This window comes from Giraffa tippelskirchi, chromosome 13, assembly GCF_054371585.1.
Source record: "Giraffa tippelskirchi isolate mGirTip1 chromosome 13, T2T-mGirTip1v1.2.pri, whole genome shotgun sequence".
In the NCBI taxonomy this organism is placed as follows: domain Eukaryota; kingdom Metazoa; phylum Chordata; class Mammalia; order Artiodactyla; family Giraffidae; genus Giraffa; species Giraffa tippelskirchi.
The window spans coordinates 48,313,666-48,339,522 of NC_137287.1; the positions used below are offsets into that span (position 1 = coordinate 48,313,666).

Genomic DNA, 25,857 nt, shown 5'->3' on the forward strand with positions numbered 1-25,857 from the left:
AAGGGGGAGGGGCCGGCGACTCAGGCCACTTGTGAGATCCTGCCGAGCGAGAGAGGCCTGCTGCCAAGGCAACCGGCCCGGTGCGCGGGCGGGGCGGGGCTGGGCGGGGCGGGGCGGGGCGGCCGGGCTCGTCTCCGCCCACCGCCCGCCGCCCCGCCCACGGGGTGGCCCGATCCTGGAGGAAGGCCCCGACTAGGATGCGGGAGGGAGGTCTGCGCTCACAGAGCGGATGGAAGGGGCGCTGCGGCCCTTGCTGCGGTCTCCAGGAGGCCCCCCTTCCTTCATCCTCTTCTCTCACCTCCTGCCCTCATTCAAAAAGTAATTTAATCAAAAAGATAAAGTTCATATAGTCGCTCAGCCGTGTCCGACACTTTGCGACCCCAGAGACTGTGGCCCGCCAGGCTCCTCTGTCCATGGAGATTTCCAGGCAAGAATACTGAAGTGGATTGCCATTCCCTTTTCCAGGGGATTTTCCCAATTCAGGTTTGGAACCCAGGTCTGCTGCACTGCAAGGAGATTCTTTACTGTCTGAGTTTCAGGGAAGCCCCAGAGCTCATATAGCATTGATTAATTAAATTAGTTAAACAGTAAAGTTAAATGAAAATACAATAAATTATACAATAAAATGAAAAGGGAATCTACCTGTCAGAGACAACTGCTGTAGATTCTTACAAATTTTCTTTCTCATGGATCCTAGAAATGATTTTTTCATACTCTAAGACATATATATCTATATATATAATGTATATATATATGTACATATACTTAAACAGATTTATATACAAATGGGACAAAACATATCATGGAGATAATTTTGTTTCAGGGCCTACAAAGTTGCCCTAATATCCCTATCCACCCCCTCAACCCCCAACACATACACTCTATTTTGGAGGCAAATTCTGAAAGTTTTATTTGTTCATGTGAATATAAAATATATATGCTTTTTAAAATAGTATGTAATAGTTTCTGATTAAAAGCAATAGTTCCTTACCCCATCTATCTTCTAGTTTACACTTTATTTAAAAATATGATTGAGAACAATTCCATGAACACAAGATAACAATTAATTAATATATAACACATGGAAAGTATGAAGAAAGAAACCATACCATGGCTAAAGAGAAAGCAATCTACCTCGATAGCCTGGGCTTTTTTCTGCTATATTGCATCTGCCCTTTTCTGATCTCAAAGGTAACCACTATTGTGAATTTTGTACTGATCATCCCTGGCTTTTTAAAAATGTGTTGCTTTATATGACAACTTCCCTAAATAATATATATTCAATATTGTATGTTTTCAGAATATATAAAAATGGTATAGAATAGTGTATTATTGTTTTGATGATTTTTTTCAACATCTTATTTTTGAAATGTATATTTTTTGATATGTTCAATTGTAGCTCCTTTATCTTAATAGCTATAAACTCTTCCATTGTATCACCATTCTGTTCGCCTTCTAAATCTGTTCTACTACTGTTGGGTATTTAGGCTGTCTCCAGTATTTATTATTCAAAGCATGTTTGTACATGTCTTTAGATTCTCAAGTTCAAGAGTGTTTTTAAGGTATATACCTAAGAGTGAAATTTCTGGGTCATAGATCATTTATAATGTCAAGATAATGTCAACTTGTTTTCCAGGTGTGTATAACAATTTAGACTCCAGTTACAAGTATGTGTCTTAGCCAAAATTTGCTTTTGTTATGCTTTTAACTTTTTGCCAGTCTATTTCATGATTTTATTTTGTATGCTCTGATTACTAATAGTTAGTCTAAAAGCTTGATTGCGTGTATCTGTTTATTGGAAAGCTTCACTGTTCACCCTCAATCAGGTACCACACAACTCAAATTATTTTAATAGAGTCAGGGTACCATTTCTTTTATTACTGTTTCTCAATGTAGGGAAAGCCTCACATTTGGGTTTGGCTTGTTGATCTAGTGGGGCTTGGTAGTGAAGAGGAAGTCACTCACTTGGGTCTCAGTTTGTAAAAACAGAATATTATGAGCTACCCTTATAAGCCATAAAGGAAGTAGGCTTAACATGAATGATCTTGGAAATTCCCTGACAGTCCAGTGGTTAGGACTTGTGTTTTCATTGCTAAGGGTGAAGGTTTGATCCCTGGCAGGGCACAAGCCACAAGCCACAAGATGTGGCCAAATATAAAAAACAAACAAACAAAACAAAAAACAATGAATGAGCTCATCTTGGCTCTGGTGGACAAATGTGACTGATTCTTGGGGAGTACTTCAGCAGATGAACAATTCAAACTTTCTATTACAGGTCATCAGTGGATTTTTACCATGGTAGTCTTCCTCATTCTGGAGACAAAGTTGATATTGATATTCAGCTCTGGAGAAGATTTCTAAAGTTATTTGACCATTTGGTAGGTTTGGGAAGAGACACACCTAGAAGTCCAAGGGAACAGACTAGTCATGTGTAAACTATGCTTGGATTTATCAGAACTCTTGGTGCAAATATTCTGAGTAGAAGTTGGGCAAATGTTTGTTAGTTGATCAAGACCTTGGAGATAAGCAAAGCAGTCTGACTCACTCTTATAAGACAGTTTCAGGGAACATTTTCCCCTGAAAGGGTAATCTCTGGGTTCAATAAAAATTCTCTTTGATTTTATGAGCAGGTAGCTGAAAAGTAGCTTGGCAATAGATAATCATGTTTGAGTGTAACCTTTTTGTAGCCTAGGGAGCTTAGTTTGGCTGAGCAGTCTATTGATAAATACCAGCTTCCTCTAATGAGGCAGCAGGCATACAAGGGTAAAAATTTAGAAATCCCACATGTTAGTAAATAGGCAACCTTTCCCTCTCTTTCACCAGAGATCTTAAAAACACAGAAAAGTTCTTAACTTGAACTTTATTTTTTTCCCCTTAGCCATTTGGCAGCAGAGTTGTCAGAACTTGGGCAACACAAAGAAAAAAAAAACGGGAAGAAAGGGCATTAATAGAATATAAACTAATGAAAACTTGACAGAAAAGTTTATGGAGTTTTTACTGTTGGGTAGGAAAAGCCTTTTCTCTACCCTTCTAGGTCCTTCTGAGTGGTCTGAGAATTAAATTGACATGAGACAGATTAACAGGAGAAAATCAAACAAAAGTTTAGTAACATGTATGCAGCAGAGAGACCCAAGAAAACTGAGCTAACTTGCCAGCATGGCAGGAGCCCTCAACTTAAATGCCATCTTCAGCCAAAGACAAAAGAGGTCGTTGGGGATAGGGGTTGGGGGCTTCAATGGGGAGGGAAGCAATTCAAGTAGAGATGAAAGAGCAAATATTTGGTGAACAAAATATTTGTTTGAAGAAACAAAATAAAGAACAGGCCCTTCATCAAATTATTCAGCCCGTGAAGAGTGAAAGTATTAGTCACTCAGTCCTGTCCAACTCCTTGCGACCCCATGGACTGTAGCCTGCCAGGCTCATCTGTCCATGGAATTCTCCAGGCAAGAATACTGGAGTAGGTTGCCATTCCCTTCTCTAGGGAATCTTCCCAACCCGAGTCTCCTGCATTGCAGGCACATTCTTTAGCGTCTGAGCCGGAATGGGGAGGTCAAAAGAAAGATGCCCTGACTATTGAGGTCTTGATTGCTCTTATCTCAAAATAATCTACCTGACAGAAAGATGCTTGGGGTGTCAAATTTTGCTACCCTATGCCTGAAGCCATGCCCCATAGAGTTAACAGAAGGTGATAAACTAACAGAAATTCTTGAGCTTGTCTTACAAAATAAGAGATAATCTAAGGAACAACTTGTTAAAACCCCTTTGCTTGTAAATTGCCTTCATTAATTAAGCTCAGTTTAATTATTTTCCTTCTTTTTTTCTCTTTGATTGCATTTCTTCCCAGCTTCACACAGCCCAGTTGCTTTATAGAAACTTGTATCTGGCCCAGTCCTAGGCAGCTAGTTGGGATCATCAACCCTAAAACAGGCCCTGGGCAGGTGTCTGATGATGGCTCATTGACCATGGGAAATCACCCTCAGACCATGCCAAGTGGCTCCATTTTAAATATACAGAAACATGTAACCCAAATGCACAGGCTCAGAACATCAATTACCTCACTTTTCCCCCTTCTAAAAATCATACCCTGTGCCCTACTTACTCCATAAATATCCCCAACCCTTTGCCTTCAAGGAGATGGATCTGAGACTGGTTCTCCTCTGTTTTCATGTGGCTGCCTCGTAAATAAGCTCAGTTACAAACCTCTGTATCTCAGCCTTTGGCTTGCTGAGGATCGAGCTCACTGATTTGGTTTGGTAACACACCTACATTCCCAACACAAACTGGGAGACAGACAGGTGCATGGGCTAAATTCTCTGCCCATAATCCAACTTGTGCTTCACTCTTTATCCGATATTAAATAAAACTTTATCTTTAAATTACAACTATGTAATTTAGTACTTCTTACATAGTCCCAGGCTTTCTGCAAAATGCTTGATAAATAAAAGTGATTCTACTAAATTATCTCACATATCTTTATTAAAGCAGATCATAGAGTAGTCATTCCATAGATGCAATTATATCAATTAAATTAAATGTGAAAAATATTGAAATATGAATTAGTAATCTGTATGTCATGCCAGAGGGTGATAGTACATTTAATTGGAAATAAAATTTATTGAATCATTGTGGATCTTTTCATAAGATGAAAACAAAGTAGAGTTTGTTGTTATTCTTATATTTTCACAAATATTTATAAATTTCATCTTTTGTCACATCCATGTGTTAATATTTTTCTCCTCTAAAAACACTAAACCTCTCAGGGTATCTCTGTGTTGTGGGGAAGGTTATTTACTATTTTATACTGCACATTTAAAATTTTTGTGTTATACAAGTAAATGGTAGATTGATAACAGGTATCTAGTTGTTTCTTTCCAAAAGGGAAATGAAAACATGTCAAATAGCTGATAACAGGTATCTAGTTGTTTCTTTCCAAAAGGGAAATGAAAACATGTCAAATAGCTTTGAAATGGAAAATAAATTAGTTGACAATGTAGAATTCTGCTTAATGCTTCTGGAACCAATTCCCCCTAAACCTGAGCTCTTCTGCTGAGTTTATGATTAACCTCTGTCCAAAACTCTATTCACTTTCTTGCTGTGCCCCTGTTCCCCTTGGGATTGAGAAGAATCAAAGAAAAGAGGGGGTTGAAACTAAGCAGGACCCTGCAGGACCCCCTACAAAAGTCCCTTTTTGTCCCCCATTTCTTGTTTGTTGAAAGCAAGAACAACAAATTCCTCTAAGCTTTATTTGAGTTCCAAAGAACAGTCTCAAGCAGTGAAGAAACACACAAACAAAAGAAAAGTAGTTAAGCAAGAAAAGCAATGATAGCTTAAGCAATAGCTTAAACAATAATTTGACTGCAAAACAGAGTTCTAATTCCTCCTCAGGAGATAGACATAACAATACCATGCCTTATCTTTGAATTGTTCTGCAGAAACTAAGACCCCTCTACTCCCACCAAGGTGGAGGATGGTGGCTTCCTGCTGACCACAGCACCTAGACCCCAGACTGTTTGGCATCAGAAATCTGATTATTAAGATTCCTAAACATCACCTTGTTACCTCACCACCAATCAATCAGAAGAAAGTCCATGAACTGCCGTGTGGTACATGTGTGTGCTCCATGAACTGCCATGCCTGTGTGCTCAGTCATGTCTGACTCTTTGCAACCCTGTGGACTGTGGACCACCAGGCTCCTCTATTCATGGAAATTTCCAGACAAGAATATTGGAATGGGTTGCCATTTCCTACTCCAGGAAGCCTTCCCAACCCAGGAATGGAACCCACATCTCCAGTGTCTCCTGCATTGGCAGACAGCTTCTTTACCACTGAGCCACCTGGGCAGTTGTGAACTGCCATCCTCACTGTAAATGTTGTCTTTGAAAAACTTTCCTTGAAAGCCATTGGTAAGTTTGTCTCTTTTGGCCATGAATTACCCTTTCTCCTTGCTTGCTGCTACTGTTGTGCTCTGCTCAGTCATGTCAGACTCTTTGCAACCCCATAGACTGAAGCCCTCCAGGTTCCTCCGTTCATGGAATTTTCTAGGCTAGAATACTGGAGTGGGCTGCCATTGCCTCCTCCAGGGGATCTTCTCAACCCAGGGACTGCACCTGCATCTCTTGCATTGCAGGAGAATTCTTTACCACTGTGCCACCTAGGAAGCCTTTTTCCGTGCCTCAGTTCAGTTCAGTTCAGTTCAGTTGCTCAATCATGTCCAACTCTCTGCAGCCCCATAGACTGCAGCATGCCAGGCTTCCCTGTCCATCACCAACTCCTGGAGTTTACTCAAACTCATGTCCATTGAGTTGGTGATGCCATCCAACAATCTCATCCTCTGTTGTCCCCTTCTCCTCCCACCTTCAATCTTTCCCAGCATGAGGGTCTTTTCAAATGAGTCAGTTCTTCGCATCAGATGGCTAAAGTATTGGAGTTTCAGCTTCAGCATCAGTCCTTCCAATGAATATTCAGGACTGATTTCCTTTAGCATGGGCTAGTTGGATCCCTTGCAGTCCAAGGGACTCTCTTTCCTTGCTTGGTACCCTGCAAATAAACTCTATATTTTCCTTTACTACAACCTGGTGTCAGTAAATTAGCCTTGCTTTGTGGTGACAAGCAAATCCAAGTTTGTTCTGTCAATGCTTCCATTAAGAATTTAGATTGATCCATGTACATTATAGCCATTAGCAAACAATCCCTGAGTTGAAGAAATATTGAGCAACTCTCCTTTAGAATATGAGCAGTTTGTGGATAAATGTATTTATGTCAGGATCTGCACTTTTCTCTGACATAAAGCCTAAGATCATATGAGGAAATGATTGTGAATCTGAAGTAAACACCTCAAAAATTCTCTTGATCCACAGTGAAGAAAGAAGAGCAAAAGGATGTTCCTTACCCCTAGACTGTATTAGGGGAAAGATAAAATCCACTGCAGTTGCCCACAAACAGTGCACTCTAGAGTAATTCAGGATGAAAAATAAGACAAGGCACTCTGTGTTTTGGATAAGCAGTCCTCTTAGATAGTTTGATGTATATTTGAGGAAGAATGGTAATGAACCTAGATTCTTGCATCTTCCCACAGATAGGAAACACTAAAATCATTAACTGCACATATCTGTTCTTTGTGATTAGCAATGATCTTTCACCAAGATATATGCTTGACTGCATGTGTTCCCTAGCCATGAATCATATATAAACTTGCTTTCTCCCTGTCTCTTTGGAGCAGTTTCTTTGGGGCTAATTGAGTCATTGTCTCCTAGGTTATACTCCTCAGTAGGATCCTTAATAAAACTTAAATTCACAGCTTTTATGTTGTGCGTTTTAATTTGATACCAGCATATTTCCATTATTCATAGGCTACTAGTATGCTAAATTCTTAAAGAGATAGGAATACTCGACTACCTTACCTGTCTCCTGAGATGCCTATATGCAGTTCAAGAAGCAACAGTTAGAACCAGACATGGAACAACAGACTGGTTCCAAATCGGGAAAGGAGTGCATCAAGGCTGTATATTGTCACCCTGATTATTTAACTTATGCAGAGTACATCATGCAAATGCCAGGCTGAATGAATCACATACTGGAATCAATGCCAGGAGAAATATCAACAACCTCAGATATGCAGATGATACCACTTTAATAGCAGAAAGAAAAGAGGAACTGAAAAGCATCTTGATGGAGGAGAGGAGAGTGAAAAGGCTGGCTTAAAATGCAACATTCAAAAAACGAAGATCATGACATCTGGTCCCATCACTTCATGGCAAATAAATGGGGGAACTATGGAAACAGTAACATATTTTAATTTCTTGGGCTCAAAACTCAGTGTGTATGGTGACTGCAGCCACAAAATTAAGATGCTTGCTCATTGGAAGAAAAGCTATGACAACCTAGACAACACGTTAAAAAGCAAAGACATCAAAAATGAAGGCAATGGTAGAAATGTAGAAATGAAGTAATATGTATAGAAAAAATATTTCCATATTCACTTCTGAGAAAAGTCATAGTAAAACAGAAGGATTATCTTATAGTACTAGAGCGAGAATATTAAGTTATTTAACTCCTTATTTGTGCTTATTAATGATTGCTTAACATATAATCTAAATGACATATATACTAAGCTCTTCACATATATTTTATGTACATACATATATGTGCATGTGTGTCCATATACATGTATGTATACCTATGAAAACAAAATTGTATTTCAGAATCTGTTAGTGCCTTTGTTTTGAAATTTTACCTGGAAGAAAATACAGCTCTTGTTGTATCCTTGTAACAATAATAGATGTGTTGATATAAGTAATAAAATTTTTTAACAGACATTAAAAAAAAAAAAACAAGAGAGAGAGGGGAAAAAAAACAAAGACATCACTTTGTTGACAAATGCCCACATAGTCAAAGCTATGGTTTTTCCAGTAGTCATGTATGGATATGAGAGTTGGACCATAAAGAAGACTGAGCGGTGGAGAACTGCTTTCAAACTGTGGTGTTGGAGAAACACTTGAGAATCCCTTGGACAGCAAGAAGATCAAACCAGTCAATCTTAAAGGAAATCAACCTTGATTTTTCATTGGAAGGACTGATGCTGAAGCTCCAATACTTTGGCCACCTGATGTGAAGAGTTGACTCATTGGAAAAGACCCCAATGCTGGGAAAGATTGAGGACAGGAGGAGAAGGGGGTGACAGAGGATGAGATGGTTGGATGGCATCATGACTCAATGAACACAAGTTTGAGCAAACTTCAAGAGATAGTGAAGGACAGAGAAGCCACATGTGCTGCAGTCCATAATGTGGCAAAGAGTCGGACATGATTTAATGACTGAACAACAGCTGGTATTACTTAGATCCTATTGTTGGAGGGAAAGAAAATTTTCCTCACCCCTCTAAGCTCTTCTGGATGATCTAAGAATTAAATTGATATGATATAGATTAACAGGAGAACATAAATTTAATTTAATACATATGGGAACTACACATACATGAGAGGGTCAGAGAACCTCACATATATCAGAGGATCAGAAACAGAAGTGTAAAATAAGTTGTATATGCCATCCTGAGCTAAGGAATGGGATAGGGGCTTGGGGCTTCTGAGGACAGAAGGGTCTTTCACAGGATGATAAAAAAAAGAATAGATGTTTGGTAATCAAATTGCCCTGCCATATAGATGAGGCCACTTAGATAGAGTATATCTGTACTAATAACTCTTTCCTAGGAAGGATTCCCAGCTTAAATTCATCTAGGTAATTAAAGGAGGAGCAGTAGTTTCTCTTAAACCTTCAGGATCTTGATTCTTTTTAGCTCAAAATAATCCTCATCCAAAAGCACACATTTTAGAATTTCATTCTGAACCTCTACACCATGTATTTGGTTATTTTTAAATTCACTGTATTGATCTTTTAGAATATATTAAATTTCTTGCATAAGTATATTTTTATCATTTGTCTTATATTCCTATTAATTTTTGCTTAATGTATTTAGCTGCCACACTGTGCATATAAATTTATGATATATCTGATGCCTAACTTTTACCTTGTATTGTTAAATAATGTCTCTTCTTTTCTTAGGTAGTGTTCATAACTTTTCCTTCTTCCTAATTCTATATTAATTTCTTTTTTGTTTGCTATACCTCACTCTCTTATTTTTAAACATTTATTATTAATGTATTTGGTTTATTCTGCTATGATATCTTTTATTTTTCTGGTTTACTCAAATTCCTCCATGCTAAGTTAGGAAATCTGATAGACTTTTCTATATGATTAATAACCACCTCCATTTTCAGTCACTAATAATCTATTTTTTTATTTTATAAAAATAGTATAACTTTCCCCCACCTATCTCCATATGTTCTGTTTGCTTATGCTTCCCTTAATCTAAAAACAATTTCACTTCCCCATTTTACTTTTCCACCCCTAGATGAGATCTTGGGAATGATCTTATTATATCCCTCCAGTCTTCTTAGAGAGATCCCTCCAAGCCCAATTGCAACTCTTGAGATGGCCAAGCTAATTTAGAGTTTCAAATCTCAGACAGTTGTATTATTGACAGTATGAATCTTCTATGTCAATACATATTACATAGTCCTAAGAAAACAATCTTTTCTCACTGAAAGGTCAGTTTCACGTTGTGCTTATGAGCTTGGGCACAGGAGTTATTATCTGCGCTTGTGTCTCAGCTTCCTTGCCTGCTAACCATGTGTGATATAGTGACTTATAATAAGAAATATCTTTGGTCTTCATCCCCATTTCTGGCACAGAGCTACTGAAACCCTTGGAATTCCTTAATGATGAGAGAAATAAAAATGCCTTTTTGTTATATTAATGAGGTGACTTTTGAACCCCACCTAAGGATGGGGACTGGTTTTCAGGAGAACCAACCTTGTGATTAGCAGGATGGATCTTCTAGCCCCAACCCCCTCCTCCAGAGAGGGAAGAGGGGTGGGAGGATGAATCAATCACCAATGGCCAATTAGTTAATTAATCACAACTATGTAATAAAGCCTCCATAAAACCCCCAAAAGGATGAGATTTAGCAATTTAGAGAGCTTCCAGGTAGAACCAGAAAGTTTCCATGTACCACTGTGCAGGTTTCCAGACACCACAAAAACAATAACTCATTTGTCAGGACTTAGGACTTCACCCTGTGGATCTCTTCATCTGGCTATTGATTAATATCCTTTAACATTGTTTGTAATAAACCAACAATGTAGTGAGCAGACAGGCTTCCTGAGTCTTTTGAAACATTCTAGCAAATTAACCAAATTCAAAGAAGGGATCATGGGAACCTCCAATGTACAGCAGTTTTGTCAGAAATCTAGGAGACAACCTTGACTTACTATTGGCATTTGAAGTGAAGGGCAGTCTTGTGGGAATGAGCCCTCTACCCTGATGCTACTAACATGGGCAGATAGTATCAGAATTGAGTTGAATTGTAAGACACCCACTGGATTCTCTTGCTTTTTCTATGATCCAATGATGTTGGGAATTTGATCTGGTTCCTCTGCCTTTTCTAAATCCAGCTTGAACATCTGGAACTTCTCCGTTCACGTATTGTTGAAGCCACACTCAGAGAATTTTGAGCATTACTTAGCTAGCTTGTCAGATGAGTGCAACTGTGTGGTAGTTTGAAGATTCTTTGGCATTGCCTTTCTTTGGGATTGGAATGAAAACGAAGCTTTTCCAGTTCTGTGGCCACTGCTGAGTTTTCCAAATTTGCCGGCATATTGAGTGCAGCACTTTCACGGCATCGCCTTTTAGGATTTCAAATAGCTCAGCTAGAATTCTTCCATCATCTTCCCTAGCTTTATTCATAGTGATGCTTCCTAAGGCCCACTTGACTTCACACTCCAGGATGTCTGACTCTAGGTGAGTGATCACACCATAGTGGTTCTCTGGGTCTTTAAGATATTTTTTGTATACCTCTTCTGTGTATTCTTGCCACCTCTTCTTAATATCTTCTGCTTCTATTAGGTCAGGAAAGGAGTACATTAAGGCTGAAAATTGTTACCCTGCTTATTTAACTTATATGCAGAGTACATCATGAGAAATGCTGGGCTGGATGAAGCACAAACTGGAATCAAGATTGCTGGGAGAAATATCAATAACCTCAGATATGCAGATGACACCACCCTTATGGCAGAAAGTGAAGAAGAACTAAAGAGCCTCTTGATGAAAGTGAAAGAGGAGAGTGAAAAAGTTGTCTTAAAACTCAACATTCAGAAAACTGAGATCATGGCTCCCATCACTTCATGGCAAATAGATGGGGAAACAATGGAAACAGTGAGTGACTTTATTATTTTGGGCTCAAAAACCACTGCAGATGGTGACTGCAGCCATGAAATTAAAAGATGCTTGATACATGGGGGAAAAAGTTATGACCAATCTAGACAGCATATTAAAAAGCAGATACGTTACTTTACCGATAAAGGTCAGTCTAGTCAAAGCTATGGTTTTTCCAATAGTCATGTATGGATGTGAGTATTAGACCATGAAGAAAGCTGAGCACCAAAGAATTGATGCTTTTTAACTGTGGTGTTGGAGAAGACTCTTGGGAGTCCCTTGGACTGCAAGGAGATCAAACTAGTCAATCCTAAAGGAAATCAGTCCTGAATATTCATTGGAAGGATTGATGTTGAAGTTGAAGCTCCAATACTTTGGTCACCTGATGCAAAGAACTGACTCATTGGAAAAGACTCCTGATGCTGGTAACGATTGAAGGCAGGAGGAGAAGGGGACAAAAAAGGATGAGATGGTTAAATGGCATCACCAAATCAATGGACATTCGTTTGAGCAAGCTCCTGGAGTTGGTGATGAACAGGGAAGAAAAGAGTCAGACGTGACTGAGTGATTGAACTGAGAACTGCTTGGTGGTGTAGCACAGTAACCCATCCCACCCCAACACACACGTACACACACACACACACATTGGAGTCAGAACATTTACCATGTAAGCTTAGTCAACTTAAATTTCTTTTCTGTGCCTCAGTGAAAAGAATAAAAACATTGTGGTGGTTTAAAGTGTCCACTTGATCTTTGACCATCACTTCAAAAAAAGTGGAGCCGAGTTCCCCTCCCCTTTCACAGATCAGTGGAGAAATAACTCCAGAAAGAATGATGGGATGGAGCGAAAGCAAAAACAGTACCCAGCTGTGGATGTGACTGGTGATAGAAGCAAAGTCCGATGCTGTAAAGAGCAATATTGCATAGGAACCTGGAATGTTAGGTCCATGAATCAAGGCAAATTGGAAGTGGTCAAACAGAAGATGGCAAGAGTAAATGTCAACATTCTAGGAATCAGCAAACTAAGATGGACTGGAATGGGTGAATTTAACTCAGATGACCATTATATCTACTACTCTGGGCAGGAATCCCTTAGAAGAAATGGAGTAGCCATCATGGTCAACAAAAGAGTCTGAAATGCAGTACTTGAATGCAATCTCAAAAATGACAGAATGATCTCTGTTCGTTTCCAAGGCAAACCATTCAATATCACGGTAATCCAAGTCTATGCCCCGACCAGTAACGCTGAAGAAGCTGAAGTTGAACGGTTCTATGAAGACCTACAAGATCTTTTAGAACTACCACCCAAAAAAGATGTTCTTTTCATTATAGGGTACTGGAATGCAAAAGTAGGAAGTCAGGAAACACCTGGCATAACAGGCAAATTTGGCCTTGGAGTACAGAATGAAGCAGGGCAAAGGCTAACAGAGTTTTGTGAAGAGAATGCACTAGTCATAGCAAACACCCTCTTCCAACAACACAAGAGAAGACTCTACACATGGACATCACCAGAGGGTCAACACCGAAATCAGATTGATTATATTCTTTGCAGCCAAAGATGGTGAAGCTCTATACAGTCAGCAAAAACAAGACGGGGAGTGGACTGTGGCTCGTATCATGAACTCCTTATTGCCAAATTCAGACTTAAATTGAAGTAGGGAAAACCACTAGACCATTCAGGTATGACCTAAATCAAATCCCTTATGATTATACAGTGGAAGTGACAAATAGATTTAAGGGACAAGATCTGATAGACACAGTGCCTGATAAACTATGGACAGAGGTTCACGACATTGTACACGAGACAGGGATCAAGACCATCCCATGGAAAAGAAACACAAAAAAGCAAAATGGCTGTCTGCAGAGGGCTTACAAATAGCTGTGGAAAGAAGAGAAATGAAAAGCAAAGGAGAAAAGGAAAGATATTCCCATCTGAATGCGGAGTTCCAAAGAACAGCAAGGAGAGATAAGAAAGCCTTCCTCAGCAATCAGTGCAGAGAAATAGAGGAAAACAACAGAATGGGAAAGACTAGAGATCTCTTCAAGAAAATTAGAGATACCAAGGGACAATTTCATGCAAAGATGAGCTCGATAAAGAACAGAAATGGTATGGATCTAACAGACAGAAGATATTAAGAAGAGATGGCAAGAATACACAGAAGAACTGTACAAAAAAGATCTTCACGACCCAGATAATTACGATGGTGTGATCACTTACCTAGAGCCAGACATCCTGGAATGTGAAGTCAAGTGGGCCTTAGAAAGCATCACTACAAATAAAGCTAGTGGAGGTGATGGAATTCCACTAGAGCTATTTCAAATCCTGAAAGATGATGCTGTGAAAGTGTTGCACTCAATATGCCAGCAAATCTGGAAAATTCAGCAGTGTCCACAGGACTGGAAAAGGTCAGTTTTCGTTCCAATCCCAAAGAAAGGCAATGCCAAAGAATGCTCAAACTACCACACAATTGCACTCATCTCACACGCTAGTAAAGTAATGCTTAAAATTCTCCAAGCCAGGCTTCAGCAATACGTGATCCGTGAACTTCCAGATGTTTAAGCTGGTTTTAGAAAAGGCAGAGGAACCAGAGATCAAATTGTCAACATCCACTGGATTATCAAAAAAGCAAGAGAATTCCAGAAAAACATCTGTTTCTGCTTTATTGACTATGCCAAAGCCTTTGACTGTGTGGATCACAATAAACTGTGGAAAATTCTTAAAGAGATGGGAATACCAGACCACCTGACCTGCCTCTTGAGAAATCTGTAGGCAGGTCAGGAAGCAACAGTTAGAACTGGACATGGAACAACAGACTGGTTCCAAATAGGGAAAGGAGTACGTCAAGGCTGTGTATTGTCACCCTGCTTATTTAACTTATATGCAGAGTACATCATGAGAAACGCTGGGCTGGAAGAAACACAAGCTGGAATCAAGATTTCCAGGAGAAATATCAATCATCTCAGATATGCAGATGACACCACCCTTATGGCAGAAAGTGAAGAAGAACTAAAGAGCCTCTTGATGAAAGTGAAAGAGGAGAGTGAAAAAGTTGGCATAAAGCTCAACGTTCAGAAAACTAAGATCATGGCATCTAGTCCCATCACTTCATGGGAAATAGATGGGGAAACAGTGGAAACAGTGTCAGACTTTATTTTTGGGGCTCCAAAATCACTGCAGATGGTGATTGCAGCCATGAAATTAAAAGACGCTTACTCCTTGGAAGGAAGGTTTAGACCAACCTAGATAGCATATTGAAAAGCAGAGACATTACTTTGCCAACAAAGGTCCGTCTAGTCAAGGCTATGGTTTTTCCAATGGTCATGTATGGGTGTGAGAGTTGGATGATGAAGAAAGCTGAGCGCCGAAGGATTGATGCTTTTGAACTGTGGTGTTGGAGAAGACTCTTGAGAGTCCCTTGGACTGCAAGGAGATCCAACCAGTCCATCCTAAAGATCAGTCCTGTGTGTTCATTGGAAGGACTGATGTTGAAGCTGAATCTCCAATACTTTGGGCACCTCATGCGAAGAGTTGACTCATTGGAAAAGACCCTAATGCTAGGAAGGATTGGGGGCAGGAGGAGAAGGGGACGACCGAGGATGAGATGGCTGGATGGTCTCACCGACTCGATGGACACAGATTTGTGTAGACTCCGGGAGTTGGTTACGGACAGGGATGCCTGGCGTGCTGCGGTTCATGGGGTCTCAAAGAGTCGGACACGACTGAGTGACTGAAGTCAACTTCACAGATCCAGGATTTGGTCTTACTTCCAATCACTAGAATAAAGTGACTGTGACAGTGTGTGACATCTAAGAAGAGATCATATAAAACATTTTGGTTTCTGACACTCTCCTCTTCCGAACATTCCAACTGCTGTAGACAGAGTCAGCTGTTCTGTTACAAGGACACTTGGGAAAACGGGTGGGGCCTGTGTGCAAAGACCTGAGGCCTCCAGCCAGCAGCCCTGTGAGTAAATGATCTAGGAAGTGGATCCTTCAGCTCTAATAAAACTTTAGATGCCTGAAGCCCTGCCTGCAGCTTCCAGGCTTTTTCCTCTGTCAAGATCACCCCCCAGCCATATGCCTCATGGCCAGGTTTAATGGAGACTTTGCCAGAAAATGCTTGGTCTGTTCCTATCCCACCCCCAATCATGCCACAGGAGGTATAAACAGGAGATTGTGGAGAGAGAAATACACTAATGGAGGCAGAATTTGGGGAAATCAGAATTTGGTGCCTGAATACTTCCTGCATCCAAGTGGATCAGTCAAGGTGGATAGAGGCCTGAAGATAAAACTTTTGAAATTTGCATGTGTGCTGGACCATATGAATGAAAACTGCTTCTCATAATCAGACATTTCTAAAGGCAAGAGCCCCTGTGCCGTATTTGAGCCAACAGGACGTGGCAGGATCACGGGGTAAGCAGAATCACCCACCCTCTCTTCATTCCCCAAGCTTTCAAAGGACAGCAAATAAGACCTCATAAGTTTCTCCATTTCCAAAGGAGAGAGATCTCTCAGATTAGCCAATGGGCAGAAGTTATGAGCCAGCCTGGAACAGTGGGACACACCACTTAAAGGGAATGTGCATGATTTATGGGCTCCAAAGGGAAACACAGCTGAGATTTGGCTAAAAGGGAAGGGGGAGTGACTAGAAAAACATGTCCACCAGCTATGTTGAAATCATCACATCAATAATTACTGAAAAATCAAACTCTCCCTACATGCCAAGCAGCTGGTGATCCCAGTAGAAGACCGTGTGGTCCAGATTTGTCCCTCAAGAAACCATCAGTCGCCATCACTTATCCAAGCAGCTTCTTTTTTCTCCCTTTCCTTCCTTCCCACCAGCACACACTAGTAATGGACAATGTGCTAATACTGATTACTTGGATTTCATTAACTGCTTCTGACTGCTATCACAACAGAATTTGACAGAAAAATCTCAGATTAGATAGATTATTAAATAGAAAAACATTTAATTTTTCCATCACCAAGCAAGAAGGTGGGCTTTGCAAAGAATTTGATTGTTTATGGAAAGGGTGAACATGTGCCAGTGGTTTGACTGGACAATCAGGTTTATGACTTGTGTTAGGTTTCACTGTTAGGAGATGCTGCAGCATCTTCTGGCCATGAGGGAGCAAGCTTCAACACAAAAGCCAACTAGCTAAGATTAGCAGAGAAAATTATAAGAACTTGAAGCTTTAATACACTTAAATTAACTTGAACTTGTCCTACTTCTGACTTCAAACTGAGATAATAATTTCCTGTATTTTTAAGCCATGTTGAGATGACAAAAATAACTTGATGCTGCATCCTGACAGCAACATTTGTCATGTTTATCAAATAAATCTTGATATCTATCTTGCTGTGTAATGTAAATATGGTCTGAATATCCAGCCAGAAATTACAGCTGGTTTGCCATATATAATTGCCAAACATATGTGGCCTATGTTTGTAGTTATTCTTTCTTAACTCTCTTTTACTATTCCATATATAGGCAAAGTGAATCTACATTGTTATGTTGATTAGACAAAATGTAGCAGAAATCAACTGTTAAGAAAATTAAAATGGAGGAAGTCTTGTTCAGGTTTCAGAGACAAGAAAGCAGAGCAGGCCTCTGACCTTGCTTCTGACCTGCCTGGAGCCCCGACTACACACCTGCTCATGAGTGCACCAATTATTACCAGTAAGCTGAATAGCACTATAGGAAGTGAGTCTTGGAATTTTCTTGAGCCCCTGGAGATTTGGCCAACTCCTGGAGTCTGGAAAATCTCACTACTCATAAGATAAAACAAACCCCATTGTAAAAAGATTAACATGAAACCAGAGCTGCATTTTTCTCGCAAACTGATAATATCAGTTTGCAGCCTGGGATTATAAGTGGGAGCCCACAAATTGCTATTTGAAATCTCATTGTGGGGTGGATGGACTGCCTGAGCCCCTTTCACAGTTGAGACTTCAGATTGCTGTCACATGGGACTTCCCAGCGCTGTTTGAATCTCGTTGTTAGCTGGCCCAATTCTGTGATGTATGTGCTGTTACTTTCCTCTACTGTTTCTATTTCTCTTTCTTTTTAATGATTGTATATTGAAAGTAAGTTAGATAATTCTCTATTAAATATCGAAATTGTTTATTTGTGTATCACAAGTTTTTTCTTTTGTTAACAAATCCTTCGAATCTGAAACAAAAATTAAAACTTTCAGCAAAACATCAACTCAGTGTACCTTTATTTCAATTATGGGAAAAGTCCAAACCTTTCTCTCCTGTTTAATACTTCCATAGATAAGCAGTTGAAATAAACTAGTACAATTCTAAATTGATTTGTGCAATAGATAGATCAGAGTACAGAGTTGTACCTCCAAAAAATATAGGCAAGACTTTTCTACAAATTAGATCTTCATTAAAAAGCAAACTTAAATGACTGACCTCAAGCTAATTAAGTATTTTTATGAATTGCATCCTGAGCCAATGTTTCTTTTCACTGCTGCAATAATTAAAATATAATACATATTCAAATAGGTAATTGAATTAGTTAAAGGAACATGCTCAGTTCAGTGAAGACTTTTGAATAAATAGAATTCAACTATTATATTTTCATGATTCATAACACTTTCTGTATCTTAGTTTTAAAGACTACTGTGTCTGATACTATGAGAAAATCTAATTTAGAATTTACTTTGCACTATTCACAGGCTCATATACATGGGTTACAGGCTGTGCATGACCATGGGCTGAGAATTTGTTAACTACACTTGAGATGAGAAATTCTGTAGACACAGTCTGATTGGTTTTGCACACTTTCATATTTTCTACCTGTCCAGCTTTGCCAGTAAGATCCATAATATTGTTTTTTTTTTCTTTCTTATAACCAAGCAATAGAATGACTAATGCATTGGGAATTTTGTTTTCCTGTGCTAAGTTCTTAAAATAACTCATGTTCAGTACAAGGAAGACGTTGTATAAAATGGTTTGGAAAAGAAACTAATGGTTTTTTTGTGTTTCAATTCTCAACATGTTAGTAATTTTAAAGTGCCTTTTAGGAATGAATATGGATAATGGAGGTGGAAATTGAATCCAAATTCATTCAACTTTCATTGGCATTACAGAAATTCATTCTTCATTCATTTTTTCTAAGGACTTTTGAATACTTGAACAATTTTAAACATAATTTTCCATTCAAAAGTATTTTTAATTTTTATTTCATTAAAAAATCATCATTAAGCACATATATATTATATGCCAGGCACAGCTCTAGATGCTATAGTTGCTTCTGCTAATGGTTCACAGGTGGCCTTTCTCCTGAGACTTCCCTGAGCCATGGAGCCCATGTACCAGGAGATACCTAGGAGGTTACAACCTACCCACTCACCCATCAAGTGGGTGCACACGTGCACAACTCTGTGGCGCTCTTCACACTCCAGAGCTGTTCCTGTGCTCGGCTGAGGCTAGATTTCAGCTACATTTCCAGATGCTTAGCTTCCTTCTTGGGCACTCTGCCCCTTTCCTTGGTCTCTTATGGGTCGCCTCTGAGAGCACTCCCTCAATAAATTACCTGAACAAGAATCCCTGGATCTCACACTGTTTTTAGGAAACCTGAAATAAAACGTAAGGCATCAAAGTGCTGAATACTAAGTACTTGCTAAGTACTCTTAGGCCAGTGATACCATAGAGAGATAAGTATTATTACTGTTATTATTATTATTTATATATTCAAATAACTGACTTCATTTATCAGATAACTAATGTGTATCATGGGCATATTATCCATCCCATAGGTACACTGAGAAAAACAATACAGTCTCTTTAATGATTGATGATATCAAAGAAAGAAATAATTTTTATAGTTTTCTGAAAATAGATTTTGTCAAAGGCAAGAATTGTTAGCAAAAATCTTGAGATGCTTACTATATAGTGAAATGTTAGTAACTTGGCCTGGGTGAGAAACCTAACCTGAATTAATAGGCAGGAAAGACAAGTATTATTAAATGCTTCCTGTTTGAAGTCTTCTTACCAAAATATTCACTTCATCTTTGGAAAGCATCATGTTAGTTCTTTATGTTAATACAGTAATTTACACATTGATTCTTATAAAATTATTAGAGTGAATTGGGGGAAATAAAAATAAACATTCAATATACAGAAAAGGGTTAATTTGGGGAAAGCATGTGTAAATAAGTATTTCAAAATAACTTCAAATGACTCTCAGTATAAGTTCTTTGAACTGCATTTTGTTTAATTTGTTTCATTAAATACTGTTTGCTAAAAGCACATTGCAAGTGGAAAGAATATATTATGATTATAAATGTTGTGTTGATAATTTTATCTGCAGCTGTATCTACCTATAAAAATGTCAGACTACAGAACCTTTATTCTGAATCATACTTTATATTATTCATAAGTGACTGACTGTAGTAAAATTGAATGGTATTTTCAGACATGAGAGAAATTCAGTTATCTAGTGTAGGTGTCAAAAGAGTGAGATACTAGAGAAATCTACTACAATTTCTGCATTTTTCAGTTGAGGAAGTTGCAAGTTAGAAAAGTTAAGTGATTTATTGAAAATTATACAGGTAATTGGTGTCATATCCAGAAACAGAGGGCTTCCCAGGTGGCACTAGTGGTAAAAAACCCACCTGACAATGCAGGTATCTTAAGAGATGTGGGTTTGATTCCTGGGTTGGGAAGATCTCGTGGAAGAGGGCATGGTAATCCACTCCAGTATTATTGCCTGGAGAATCCCATGGACAGAGAAGCCTGGTGGGCTGCCTTCCATAGGGTCGCAGAGTCAGATACAAGTGAGTGACTTAGTATGCAAGTACTCTATAATCAGAACACAGAACAGCGTGTAGTAAACATACTCATTATAAGGTATAACTGCTGTAATTGTTACTACTAATATTATTGAAAAAAGAATGGAAAATACATTAAATGATATGGAGAACTGATAATTATCCATATAATTATTTCAAGTGGTTCGCTTATCCACATAACTCAGGCAAGTCAACATTGTAGTTTACTTCTAAATTAAATGGATGTTTAATACTAGTTTTTCATAACATAGAAATTAAAGCAGAAAACTATTATCTAGTTACTTCCTCTTTTTAAAAACATTTAATTCACTTAGTTAAGTAATATCTTTGGACCTGCCTCTGTTTCCCCTAAACAATGGTGCTTAATGTCAGTTCTTATTTGGAGAGCTAGCAGCTTTAGGAGACAGAATGTGGCAGTGTTGTGTGGAACATTATTTGGGCTGAGTTTGTTAAACAGAGTAGCAGTTCTCAAACTGTCAAATGCGTAAGAATCATCTGGAGGGCTTGATAAAAATGCAGATTTTTAAAGTGCAAGGCCAGGAAATGAAATTAACAATTCAATTTACAATAGCATCAAAAATTAATACATTTTAGAAAATTTTAACAAAAGAAAGTGCAAAACTTGTAACTGAAAAGTACAATATATTGTTGACAGAAATTAAAAACCTAAATAAATGCTAAGAAAGCCCTTATTCACGATTGGAAGATTTAATGTTGTTAATATGGCGGTGCTGCCCAAACTAATTTACAAATTCAACATGATCCTTATCAAAATCACAGCTATCTTTTTCTCAGAAATTGACAAACTCATCCAAAAATTCACATAGAAATGCAAGGGACACAATAGCCAAAATAATCTTGAACAAGAACAGAGTTGGAGAACTATTTTAAAACTTACTACAAAGCTACAGTAAACAAAAGAGTATGATGTGTGTGAGTGTGCTCAGTCACTCAGTCATGTTTGACTCTTTGGGACCCCCTGACCTGTAGCCCACCAGTCTCCTTATAAGGATAGACAAATAGATCAATGGAATAAAAAATTAAAGTCCAGAAATAAGCCAATACATCTATGGTCAAATGATTTTTTTAACAAGGTTACCAAAATACATCGTGGGAGACAGAATAGTCTTTTAGTAAATGATACTGGTACAGCTGGATATCTACATAAAAATTAATGCATTCTGCCTCACATCTTATACATAAAGTTAATTCAAAATGGATCAAAGACATAAATATAAGAGGTAAAACTATAAAACTTTTAGCAAAAGCTTCAGCTGTCACAGGAGCCCAGGAAACAGCATATGAGTGTCAACCCTCTGAAATGTGCAGCCTAGAACAGGGGAAGGAGAGAAATGGAAGGGAGGGAAAATAGACTCAAGATTGGCATGAGACCTTAAGGGAAGTGTAAATTTGTAACTTATCATCATGAATGCCAAGGAATAACAAAAATAACAGAGTGAGGAAGTCCTCCCTGAAAAGGGGTTACCTTTCATGCATCCCAACTGCCTGCACATTAGAATCACTGAGAAGATTTCTAAAATCCTCTTCCAGGCTGCATCTCAGACTGATTACATCAGAATCTCTGAGGATGAGGCCCAAGCGTTAGTGTTTTTTTAAACTATTCGGGAGATTCAGACACACAGCAAAGCTTAAGAACCACAACTTTAGGAAAAAGGATTGGGCAGACGATGTTATGTGGCTTTCTATCAGAAATTATGATAACAGAGGGCATCATTTTTCTATTAGCTTTATATTATTACAGTAGCAAATAATTACAGCAAGAGAAGAAAGGAAGGAAATAGGGCAGATGAGGAAATTTTATAAATGGGGTTATTTTAATGGTGAATACACTATTCCAATATCCGCTGGATCATCGAAAAAGCAGGAGAGTTCCAGAAAAACATCTATTTCTGCTTTATTGACTATGCCAAAGCCTTTGACTGTGTGGATCACAATAAACTATGGAAAATTCTGAAAGAGATGGGAATACCAGACCATCTGACCTGTCTCTTGAGAAACCTGTATGCAGGTCAGGAAGCAACAGTTAGAACTGGACATGGAACAACAGACTGGTTCCAAATAGGAAAAGGAGTATGTCAAGGCTGTATATTGTCACCCTACTTATTTAACTTATATGCAGAGTACATCACGAGAAACGCTGGGCTGGAAGAAACACAGCTGGAATCAAGATTGCTGGGAGAAATATCAATAACCTCAGATATTCAGATGACACCACCCTTATGGCAGAAAGTGAAGAAGGACTAAAGAGCCTCTTGATGAAGGTGAAAGAGGAGAGTGAAAAAGTTGGCTTAAAGCTCAACATTCAGAAAACTAAGATCATGGCATCCGGTCCCATCACTTCATGGGAAATAGATGGGGAAACAGTGGAAACAGTGTCAGACTTTATTTTTGGGGGCTCCAAAATCACTGCTGATGGTGATTGCAGCCATGAAATTAAAAGACGCTTACTCCTTGGAAGGAAGGTTATGGCCAACCTAGATAGCATATTGAAAAGCAGAGACATTACTTTGCCAACAAAAGTCCGTCTAGTCAAGGCTATGTTTTTTCCAGTGGTCATGTATGGATGTGAGAATTGGACGGTGAAGAAAGCTGAGCGCCGAAGAATTGATGCTTTTGAACTGTGGTGTTGGAGAAGACTCTTGAGAGTCCCTTGGACTGCAAGGAGATCCAGTCAATCCATCCTGAAAGAGATCAATCCTGGGTGTTCATTGGAAGGTCTGATGTTGAAGCTGAAACTCCAATACTTTGGGCACCTCATGCGAAGAGTTGACTCATTGGAAAAGACCCTAATGCTGGGTAGGATTGGGGGCGGGAGGAGAAGGGGACGACAGAGGATGAGATGGTTGGATGGCATCACCGACTCGATGGACATGGGTTTGGGTAGACTCCGGGAGTTGGTGATGGACAGAGAGGCCTGGTGTGCTGCAATTCATGGGGTCACAAAGAGTTGGACACGACTGAGCGACTGAACTGAACACTATTTTAGACAGACATCTAAAAGGAGAAGAAAATATTGAGCTGTCTGTCTTGACCAGAGTGGGCAATTCAAAGGGAGAATATGATTAAGGGGAAGGAAAGTATAAACATTAGCTAAGGGAAATAAGAGAAGTTAAGGTAATAAATCCAAGACAAATGAGACAAATCAGTTGTTCACTGAGGAGAGCCACAAAGCAAGAAATGAGGTAGAACTGCAGAAAGCATTACATTCTTTCGACCATAAAAGTGAGAGTATTCAAGAATGTAGAAGAAAAAACGTAAGTAGGGCCCAATCACCACGCATAGTGCACAGTGCTGTTTTTGTTGCCCAGGCAACAGGAACCTGGTCCTCATGTTAATGAGAGGAAAGCACATAGGAAGGGAAAACACAGGCAAATACAGTAATAAATAATCCGAGTGGAGCCACACCTGGTGCAGGGGGCTTCCCTGGGGAAAGCTAGGTAAGAACTGGGGTGGGATTAAAGTGAGAGGTTGTGAAGGGGATGGATTTATGTGTGAAAGCAGGAGACTGAGGCTTCTCTAGTGTCTGTTAATGAGGAACTAAGTCGGTGGTTATGTCTCCACGTTGTCTCTTGATGTACAACCTTGCAGTTCACCCGGGAATGGAGAAACAAGTCAGCTGAGGCTTAGCTTCCTCTCCTCTCAGGAGGAGGAAATACTGATTTTTTTTAATCTTTTTTTTTTAATTGAAGGATAATTGCTTTACAGTGTTCTGTTGGTTTCTGCTAAACCTCAACATGAATCAGCCATAGGTATACATATGTCCCCTCCCTCTTGAACCTCGCTTTCTCCTCCCTCCCCACCCCATCCCTCTAGGTTGTTGTAGAGTCGTGGTTTGAGTTCCCCGAGTCACACAGCAAATCCCCACTGGCTATGTATTTTACGTATGGTAATATAAGTTCCCATGTTACTCTCTGCATGCATCCCAGCTTTTCCTTCCTCCCCCACTTCCACTGTGTCCATAAAGCTGTTTTCTGTGTCTGTGTCCCCATTGCTGTATGCAAATAGATTTATCAGTACCAACTTTCTAGATTCCATTTATATACATTTGTTTTTCTCTTTCCAATTTACTTCACTCCGTATAACAGGCTCTATGTTCATCCACCTCATTAGAACTCACTCAGATTCATTCCTTTCTATGGCTAATACCATGACTGAGTGACTAACTCATTTTGAGTCTTTCCTGATGGCTCAGATGGTAAAATATTTGCCTGCATTGCAGGAGACCTGGGTTTGATCTCTGGATCAGGGAGATCCCCTGGAGAAGGCAATGGCTATCCACTCCAGCATTCTTACCTAGAGAATTCCATGGGCAGATGAGCCTGTCAGGCTACAGCTCATGGGATCAGAAAGAGTTGAACACCATTTAGCAACTAACTTTTATGGCTGAGTAATATTCCATTGTATATATGTACCACGGCTTATTTATTCATTTATCTGTAAATGGACATCTATGTTGCTTTCATGTCCTAGCTGTTGTAAATAGTGCTACAATGAACATCAGGGTACACGTGTCTTTTTCAGTTCTGGAAACATTGATTTTTGATGCAGGAAAAATCACAATTTACAAAGTTCAACCTACTCTCCTTGAAATGTGCTAATATTGGTTTCTGTTGTTTTTACTCAGTTATCTTGCTTCTCTAGATACTGAAAACTTCTAGTTTTGTATTTAACATTTTAACATTTAAAATATTTTTAATATTGTGAAAGAATGATCTTTACAAATTGTCTCTGATATTTGAAGTTACTTTCAAGTATTTTTCACATACTAGGAAAATCATTAAGATGCTTTACTTTTAAACAGTTTCTTTTTCAAAGATTAAAGCAGAAATCAAAATGCTTAATGTTTTAGAGCAATATTACTGAAACTTCCCTGCACTCAACAAATGCCTGGGGATTTAATACAGATTCTGCTGGCCTGAGGTGAGGCCTAAGATTCTGCATTTCTAGCCAGCTCCCAGGTAATGCCAATGTTATCTGCAAGAAACTCTTGCTACTTTGAGCAGCAAGAATTTAATTCATTATGGTAGATGCCGGGAAATAGAAATGGTAATTTGGTACTTAAATGCTGACCAAATATAATATTTTTGCTTTGTGCATTTTTTTCTTCATTTTGGAAACATTTTTTGTCATATTTATTTTCTTCTTATAGATTACTCAAGTAATGTGCATTATAAAATATTCAGTTATTCTTCATTATGTTGAACAGATTCAAAGTGAAGTGGCACTCAGCAGTGGCACTCAGCAGTGGTCACAGGACTGGAAA

The 25,857-nt window shown here is 39.0% G+C and overlaps 1 long non-coding RNA gene across 1 annotated transcript in view; it reads left to right on the plus strand.

Annotated features, from left to right (window-relative positions):
• Positions 1-155: 155 nt before the first annotated feature.
• The window catches only part of LOC145533486 (uncharacterized), a 30,723-nt gene continuing 5,021 nt past the window's right edge, over positions 156-25,857 (plus strand). The window contains exon 1 of the long non-coding RNA XR_014074126.1: positions 156-318. This is a non-coding gene — a long non-coding RNA (uncharacterized LOC145533486). The remainder of the gene's footprint in view (positions 319-25,857) is intronic.